The sequence below is a fragment of the Pseudophryne corroboree genome, chromosome 3, assembly GCF_028390025.1.
Source record: "Pseudophryne corroboree isolate aPseCor3 chromosome 3, aPseCor3.hap2, whole genome shotgun sequence".
NCBI classification, from domain to species: Eukaryota; Metazoa; Chordata; class Amphibia; order Anura; family Myobatrachidae; genus Pseudophryne; species Pseudophryne corroboree.
The window spans coordinates 524,992,753-525,002,447 of NC_086446.1; the positions used below are offsets into that span (position 1 = coordinate 524,992,753).

The following is a 9,695-nucleotide window of genomic DNA, read 5'->3' on the forward strand; positions in this document are numbered from 1 at the left end:
ACTAATGACCGTCGCCTCTCCACCGCCCTGGTCACTGCTTCCCATGCACGAGTTCAGGATTTTGCCCGTGCTGCACCCCTTCAGTGGAACGCACTCCCCCGCTCCATTAGACTCTCCCCAACCTTGCAAAGCTTCAAACGGGCACTAAAAACCCACCTATTCATCAAAGCGTACCCTTCTAATGCATAACCCAGAGCTGAAGCCGCGCCTCCACCCCCTGCCTCATGCCGTGAACATCTCATCTCTGCTTGCATACTGCCATCAGGCTACCTCCCGCTTGCCTGCACCTCTTGTCATCTGTCTGTCGCCCCTCCCCAATAGATTGTTAGCTCTTCAGAGCAGGGCCCTCTTTCCTCTTGTTATCTAAGCCCTCGTCTCAACACATTTCACTCACAGCTCTCCCCTACTCAACGACCATTTTTATCCTGCTAGTAAAGGCTCATCTCCATCTATGACCACCAGCCTCTAGTAGTACGATGATCACTCCCTCAATACTTACATCTTAGCTGTACTATGTCTTGAGAATGTGTGGTGCTCTGTTACCTCTACTCTATTTCTGTTATTTATTTACTGTAATGCAATGTTTTGTCCCCTGTACTGTCCTTTGTACGGCGCTGCGAAACACATGTGGCGCCTTATAAATAAAATGTAATAATAATAATAACACATGTGATCGCACTGCGATTCGATAAATACTAAGTGCAGCACATACCATCTTGAGACGTGAGATTCGACCGGCGTGCCGGCGCATCGCATCGAAAGGTACCTAAAATGTGCATACAATCCTTCGATTTCTCTCACAGATGCGGTCGCAATCGAAGGTTAGCACCAATTATCTCACAAGTGTATGGGCACCATTACTGTAAGCCAGTGGTCTCCAACCTTAATTGGGGTGTGAGCTACTTTCGGAAAATAAAACCTCTGAAGGAGCTACCCCCTCCCTCCAATGCGCGTGCGTTACTTTTAAAGTGGGTGTTGCCTCACAAAAGTGGGTGTGGCCTCACAACTACAAGTAATGCCTCCCCCGCGTAGTGCCAGATACACAAATAATACCCCTCAGCAGTGCCACATACACAAATAATGCCCCTCAGTAGTGCCAGATACACAAATAATGCCCCTCAGTAGTGCCAGATACACAAATAATGCCCCTCAGTAGTGCCAGATACACAAATAATGCCCCTCAGCAGTGCCAGATATACAAATAATGCCCCCAGCAATGCCAGATACATAAATAATGCCCCCCAGCAGTGCCAGATAAAATGCCCCCCCGCAGTATCCGATACAGTGCCCCACACAGTGCTAACCCTTGCTGGCTTCTTCTACTGCCGCCGGTGCTGGTCCTCCTGTATGAGGGACGGAAGGGGAGGAGAGCGCAGCGCGCGGCTCTCATGTGAAGTCCGGAGAGCGGCTGCTGTGAGGGTGACAGAGTCTCAGACAGCGGCGGGCATTTCAAATATGGTGCCGGTAAGAGAGCCGATCAAAACTCGCAGCCCGGCAGCAAATCAGGAGCCGCCACTGCCGGTCCAAGAGCTCTGATTGGCTGAAGGCCGGCACCATATTAAAAATGAAGGGAGGACGAGTGCCAGTGACTGCCCAAGCCCATGCGATCTGTGAGCTACCGAAAACACTACGGCGAGAAACCGGTAGCTCGCGAGTTACGGGTTGGAGATCACTGCTGTAAGCAGTGTAAAGGCATCAAAGAATGTCTAAAGAGCAAGTGCTGTCCAGCACAGAGAAAAGAGGGCGAGAGAGAAAAAAGTAGGGGAGACAAAAAACAGGGAGAGAGAGACACACACACACACCCACTGGTGAAAGAAGGGGAAACGAGATGGCAACAGAGGGAGAGAGAGTCACAAAGAAATAATGTGGGTCTTTGAAAAAGAGACGGAGAGAGACAGGTGGTGGAAATAGAAGGTGACAGATGGGAAGGGGTGAGAGGCGGGAAAAAAGCTAGCAACGCTGAGCACAATGGCTAGTGACCTGGCTAACAATGCGTCTGCAATAATTACATCTTGGGCTGCACTACTCTATGTTGCCTTTGCTGTGCTATTACAGCTTCACTATTATGTGTTTAATCCAGAGGTTCCCAAACTGTGTGCCGTGGCTCCCTGGGGTGCCTCGGGACACTTGCAGGGGTGCCCTGGATTGGTAGTCCAGGACCAATTCAAATTATTCATGGTCAATATAATAGGCAAAACCAGTGCTGGTGGCTGGCAGTCATAAAATATGTGGCCAAACAGAAGCAAATCTTGTCCCTCACCACCCAACTGACCGTAAGGATGACATATAAATGCGATCTACTTAATGTAATATTTCTTTCTAAATTTCTCAATAAGAAATGTTTGGCCTAGGGGTGCCATGAAAAAAATTCTGATATTTTAGGGCGCCGTGATTCAAAAAAGTTTGGAAACCACTGGTTTAATCCCATCCAGTCACGGCTACTCTCTTTCTTGCTTGTTTGCTTCAGTTACTTCATTAGCTACAGAAGCTAGTACACTAGAATGCATAACACATGTCAGGGTTACAAAGTAGACTTCAGATTGCAGTTGAAATACTGTTGGTCCCAGAAGGTGCTATCTAATATAGGGGGTAATTCAGACCTGATCGCAGCAGCTAATTTGTTAGCACTTGGGCAAAACCATGTGCACTGCAGGTGTGGCAGATATAACATTTGCAGAGAGAGTTACGGGCCCTACACACAGCGCAATCCGCCGCCGAGCTGCCCGACGGAGGATACGGGCGACCCGGCGGGGGAGGGAAGTCAGTGACGGGGGGGAGTGAAGTTTCTTCACTCCCCCCGTCACTCGGCTCCATAGCAGTGCAGGCAAATATGGACGAGATCGTCCATATTGGCATGCATGCACAAGCGACGGGGCACCAGCGATGAACGAGCGCGGGGCCGCGCATCATTCATCGCTGGTGCCTCCACACTGAAAGATATGAACGGTATCTCGTTCATTAATGAACGAGATTGTTCATATCTTTCATTACTATCGCGCAGTGTGTAGGGCCCTTTAGATTTGGGTGGGTTATTTTGTTTCTGTGCAGGGTAAATACTGGCTGCTTTATTTTTACACTGCAATTTAGATTGCAGATTAAACACACCACACCCAAATCTAACTCTCTCTGCACATGTTATATCTGCCCCCCCTGCAGTGCACATGGGTGGTCATTCCGAGTAGTAGTTCGCTAGCTAGCTGTTTTTAGCAGCCGTGCAAACACTATGCCGCCTCCCACTGGGAGTGTATTTTTAGCTTAGCAGAAGTGCGAATGAAAGGATCGCACAGCGGCGCGCAAAGTTTTTTGTGCAGTTTTAGAGTAGCTCAATACCTACTCAGCGCTTGCGATCACTTCAGACTATTCAGTTCCTGTTTTGACGTCACGAACACGCCCTGCGTTCGCCCAGCCACACACGCCTGAAACGCCCACTTCATGTCAATCACTCTGCGGTCAGCAGTGCAACTGAAAAGCTTCGCTAGACCGTGTGTGAAACTACATCGGCCGTTGTAAAAGTACGTAGCGCGTGCGCATTGAGCCGCATGCGCAGAAGTGACATTTATTTGCCTCGTTGCTGCACAGCGAACGAATGCAGTTAGCGATCAACTCGGAATGACCACCATGGTTTTGTCCAACTGCTAACAAATTTGCTGCTGCGATCAACTCTGAATTAGGCCCATAGTCCACATTAGTTATCAATAGAGTGGTAAATTAATTACAGGATGCAGGTGCTTTGTGACTCCATCCTTGTTAACTATGATTTGGTCCCAACTGCAATGTGGGGCAGCACAAAGGGAGAGCCACACACAGTAAACAGATGTGCATGTGGCATTACGTGGCATGCAGAGGAAAGGAGGTTCGCTATCGCTTGTTACGTGCTAGTTATTCCCTCTCCAAGTCTTCTCCAGACTGGCTGCACCTCTTCCTAAGGCGACCTGCTAGATAAACATGCTTGCTCAATGTCTACACTACAACGCAGACCATCATGTTTGTATACAGCTCTCTACTTGTTAATTATTTATATGTTTTTCACAGTTATATGACTTTAAATATTTATATGTATGCACAATGGGAACTGTTTGAGTACATCTAAGGAGACAAATAGCACATGGTTGAGTTATGGTGGTCATTCCGAGTTGATCGCAGCCGGCAACTTTTTGCTGCTGTTGCGATCAACTAGTACACGCCTATGGGGGAGTGTATTTTAGCTTGGCAGGGCTGCGATCGCTTGTGCTGCCCTGCTAAATAAAAAAAAATTTCAAGCAAAACTAGACTAGGGCTGGACATACTTACCCTGTGCGATGGATCCAGCGATGATGGGCCCGGCTTTGACGTCACTCCTCCCCCCTCCGTTCTCCTGGGCACGCCTGCGTTATACTCACCACTCCCCGAAAACGGCTCCAAACGGTCCGGATCCGCCCAACCACGCCTCTGTCCTGTCAATCTTCTTTGCGGTCCGTCCTGCGACCGCTTTCTTCTTTAGACGCGACGTAACCCGCAACGTCGCGCACACGCACAGCAGGCGCCACGCATGCGCATTCCGCACCCGTTCGCACCGCAACGATAAACCGCTGCGTGCGAACAGGTCGGAATGACCCCCCATGTCCTTGCCCAAATGTACAAACTTTTTGTAGCAGTAGCACTTGTCCATTTTAATGAGGGTGTTATATTCTTAATATTCATTAATTCATAATGGTTATTTTTTATGTGTTCCATATGGGACTATTTTCCTGAAAATTCCCAATATTTTTACTATGTACTGTACTATACAAATGTGGAACATTTCATGGTACACATAAAAGAATTTAGAAACGTGATGACAATATTAACGGTTTATTATTATTCACTTATTACAAACAAACCAATAAGTATTTTACAAAAATAGGGGTCTTTCCACACATACTAAAAAAATATTATTCTTTTTTTCATTATAATATGTATATATACACGGACGGTTTAATGGTTAGCATTACTGCCTTACAGTATTGAGGTCATGGGTTCGATTCCCACCATGGCTCTAACTGTGTGGAGTTTGTATATTCTCCCCGTACTTGCGTGGGTTTCCTCCGGGTGCTCCGGTTTCCTCCCACAATCCAAAAATATACTGGCAGGTTAATTGGCTCCCAACAAAATGAACCCTAGTGTGTGTGTGTGTGTGTGTGTGTGTGTGTGTGTGTGTGTGTGTGTGTGTGTGTGTGTGTGTGTGTGTGTGTGTGTGTGTGTGTACATGTGGTAGGGAATATAGATTGTAAGCTCCACTGGGGCAGGGACTGATGTGAATGGCCAAATATTCTCTGTAAAGCGCTGCGGAATATGTGTGCGCTATACAAATAACTGGTAATAATAAATAATATATATAAACTATTAATAAAAAACATTAATTTCTATGTTCGCAATAAAGTTGAGAACTACTGAACCGATTTTGATCAGGTTTTCACTGAAATGTTCCTTGAGATCCTTAGAGTAAGACAGGCTATGAATCATTTTGCTGTAATTTTAATTGGCTAATCAGCACACTAAATCATCAATGCCTCAAATCATCTCTGTTTTCCTGACACAGAGAAGGTAGTGCGGGGGTCAGAGCCACACATGGGTATTAAGTGTGTGTGTGTGGGGGGGGGCGCTGAGGCACACATGAGTAATGGGGCACCCCCTGTCATTTGGGAAAATGTAAGTATTATTTTATTCAAGTTGCGCAACAGTGTGCAAAGGCGCATGCCAGCATGGGGGAAGGGGGGCCAGTGAGTGTTGTGAGGTGTAGTGCGCTGAGGGAACTAATACCATTTGGCTGTCGCCTGTATGTCCCTCACTACAGTGCTGCTGACTCTGGCTGCCTGCTCAGGGTCCTGACAGGCTCCGCCTCCTGTCAGAACCCTGAGCAGCCAGCCAGAAGCCGCAAGATGGCTGCCGCCCGCCCAAGTCGGCAACACTGCAACCAGGAACATGCAGGAGAAGACCAAACACACATAATGAGGTTTACAACAAGGTATTTACAGATGGAAGGAACCGATAATCAATAAGAAAATAAAAATTATTTTTTACTATAGAAGATATTAAGACAGACGAGTCAGCTAAAAAAATGGGAAATAATTTTTTTTTTATCATTGAATAAAATGAATAATCAATCGCCAACCACGGGTAGGCAGTCACACATGATCCACAAGTGCATCTCTAGAAGTGCATCAGGTTTACAAGCTCTGATACAAATAACTGTAGGGGTCATTGTAAGTGCTGGAGACAGTTCCTCTATGATCTGCACTTGTCATATGCAGCACAATGTAACTATATATGTGGGCTCAAGTGACAACTCTGTGACAGACAATATGGACCAGACAGTTTACACTTTATAACATCATTTAAATTAGCACTTATAACTCAATATGTAAATAGCAGTGGTTTATGTCTGATTCACACAAATCACCTCCAAAAACACTACTTAATTAGTGCAATGATACTTCAGAAGTGAGATGTTTTTTCTGAACAGACATTTCACTACCCATCTACTCTAAGCTCCTGTTCACTTTCATACACTGACTGTACACTTGCATGCCTTGTAAGCAGGGTGGAGATGCAGATAGCCCATAAACAATAAGATGCATTGAGAGCTGATCACTGTATAGAGGGGCTACTGAGCTGGAAGACACAAAATATACACTGTTCCCTTTGGCTGAGATATTATACACACACTGTAACACAAATATAAACTATGCAGGTGCTTTGCCATTCACAGCATGGGCAAATCATCAGAAGCACCAAAACAAATACATAATAACACCTGCAATATGAAAGCAGCACAATTACATGCAGAACACAACACAATTAGCACACTGTACACACTTATGCTGCACTCCCAGGACATAGGAGCTGCAGATACATTTAGAAAATGCGTAAAATACATAATAGGGACACATGACATAAGCATGATGATGAGGATGTTAGAGTAGCAGGTACATAGACAGGGCACACACAATGGACACATAGCCATCTATACCACACAATGGACACCTCTATACAATGCACACGTAGACGGCATACTCATACACACAGGTACCTGTGAGTTGCAGTGTCCCAGTAAAAGGATGCTGCTATTCCCGTAGGCCGGTTACCCTGGTGACTGTACCCAGGGCGGCCCCGGTCCCTCCCCGGCAATGATAAGACGCAGAGCCCGCTAGCTGGAGCACGACAGCTTGGGGCAGGACACTGACTACACATACAGCAGCCAAGTAGGAGGGATCATCATCGGACGCTGGTGACACCTTATGGCCAGAGGCAAGCACTGCATGCGGGCCTGGGGAGCTGGTGACTCATCATCACCACCAGTAGCAGATACTTAGCTTGCAGTGACATAAGACAAAGAGGTTTACAGTATACAGACTTCCAATAGCAGATCCCATAGACATATTTACTGACACTTTCTGACAGGTCGCGGTAAAATACTATCGATGGCCTTTTATTTTGGAATTAGCTTACTGGTCTCTAGCTGTGTTCCACTGCAGAACTGTTATGTCCATACATGGCAAATTCATATGCAGGTACGGGCTGACTCTGAGTTTCCTATATCCAAAATTATGATATACGAAATTTCTTTAGCGGAACTGAGATAGTGACATATTTGCTTTCTAATGGTTGAATGTACATAAACTTTCTTTAATGAAATGCACGAAATCATCAAAAAATATTGTATAAAATTATTTTCAGGCTGTGTGTGTATAAGGTGCATATGAAACAAAAATAATGTTGTATATGTTGTATATGTACACAAACTATGTTTCATGCACAAAATTCTTTAAAAATATGGTACAAAAAATTACCATCAGGCGTAGATGAAACATAAATGCATTCTGTATAGACTTGGATCCTGTCACCAAGATATCTCATTATGGCAAATATTTAAAAAACAAAGGGGGTAATTCCAAGTTGATCTTAGCAGGAATTCTGTTAGCAATTGGGCAAAACCATGGGGGTAATTCCAAGTTGATTGCAGCAGGAAATTTTTTAGCAGTTGGGCAAAACCATGTGCACTGCAGGGGGGGCAGATATATCATGTGCAGAGAGAGTTAGATTTGGGTGTGGTGTGTTCAATCTGCAATTTAATTTGCAGTGTAAAAATAAAGCAGCCAGTATTTACCCTGCACAGAAATAAAATAACCCACCCAATTCTAACTCTCTCTGCAAATGTTATATCTGCCACACCTACAGTGCACATGGTTTTGCCCAATTGCTAACTTTCTTGCTGCTGCGATCAACTCAGAATTACCCCCCATATGCACTGCAGGGGAGGCAGATATAACATGTGCAGAGAGAGAGAGAGAGAGATTTGGGTGTGGTGTGTTCAATCTGCAATCTAATTTGCAGTGTAAAAATAAAGCAGCCAGTATTTACCCTGCACAGAAATAAAATAACCCACCCAAATCTAACTCTCTCTGCAAATTTTATATCTGCCACACCTGCAGTGCACATGGTTTTGCCCAACTGCTAAAAAATTTCCTGCTGCGATCAACTTGGAATTACCCCCAAAATCCAAATACATCCTTTTGGTCTCAAGCATTTCAGATATGGGAGACATAGGGGTATATGCAATTCCGGGCGAATTGCGGCACTTTTTCGCCCGTTTTTAAATTCGACACAATTCGACCGTCGAATTCCGGCAGGTGGGTGCCGGAATTCGACATATTCAATAAAAAACGAATTCGACAGTCCTGCTGTCGAAAAACGTCCGATTTGACGGATTTTGATTCGATTTTTAAAAATGTTAAAAAAACAGAAAAATTTTTGCGTGGGGTCCCCCCTCCTAAGCATAACCAGCCTCGGGCTCTTTGAGCCGGTCCTGGTTGCCAAAATACGGGGGGGGAAATGACAGGGGATCCCCTGTATTTTAACAACCAGCACCGGGCTCTGCGCCTGGTCCTGGTGCAAAAAATACGGGGTACAAAAAGAGTAGGGGTCCCCCGTATTTTTTGTACCAGCACCGGGCTCCACTAGCTGGACAGATAATGCCACAGCCGGGGGACACTTTTATACCGCTCCCTGCGGCCGTGGCATTAAATACCCAACTAGTCACCCCTGGCCGGGGTACCCTGGAGGAGTGGGGACCCCTTCAATCAAGGGGTCCCCCCCCAGCCACCCAAGGGCCAGTGGTGAAGCCCGAGGCTGTCCCCCCCATCCAAGGGCTGCGGATGGGGGGCTGATAGCCATATGTAAAAATGAAAGAATATTGTTTTTTGCAGAACTACAAGTCCCAGCAAGCCTCCCCCGCAAGCTGGTACTTGGAGAACCACAAGTACCAGCATGCGGGGTGAAACGGGCCCGCTGGTACCTGTAGTTCTTCTGCAAAAAAAATACCCAAATAAAAACAGGACACGCACACCGTGAAAATACAACTTTATTTCACACATGCCGACACATACATACTTACCTATGTTGACACGCCGACTGCCACATCTCCAATGTCAACGAATCCGGGGTACCTGAAAATAAACTTAATACTCACCTAAATCCAGTGTCCTGTGATATTTGTAATCCACGTACTTGGCAAAACAAAAAAACGCATCTACCCGATCCACACGAACTGGAAGGGGTCCCATGTTTACACATTGGACCCCTTTCCCCGAATGCACAGACCCTCCGTGACTGCTGTCACAGAAGGTCCCTTCAGCCAATAAGGAAGCGCCACTTCGTGGCACTCTCCTGATTGGCTG

The 9,695-nt window shown here is 46.0% G+C and overlaps 1 protein-coding gene across 2 annotated transcripts in view; it reads right to left on the bottom strand.

Moving 5' to 3' along the window:
- ABCA5 (ATP binding cassette subfamily A member 5) overlaps nucleotides 1-7,244 on the bottom strand; it is a 339,361-nt gene extending 332,117 nt beyond the window's left edge. For both annotated transcript variants that reach the window (XM_063961135.1, XM_063961134.1), the window contains exon 1: nucleotides 7,049-7,244. The gene's annotated coding sequence lies outside the window, so the exon portion shown is untranslated. The remainder of the gene's footprint in view (nucleotides 1-7,048) is intronic.
- Between the last annotated feature and the right edge of the window lie 2,451 nt (nucleotides 7,245-9,695).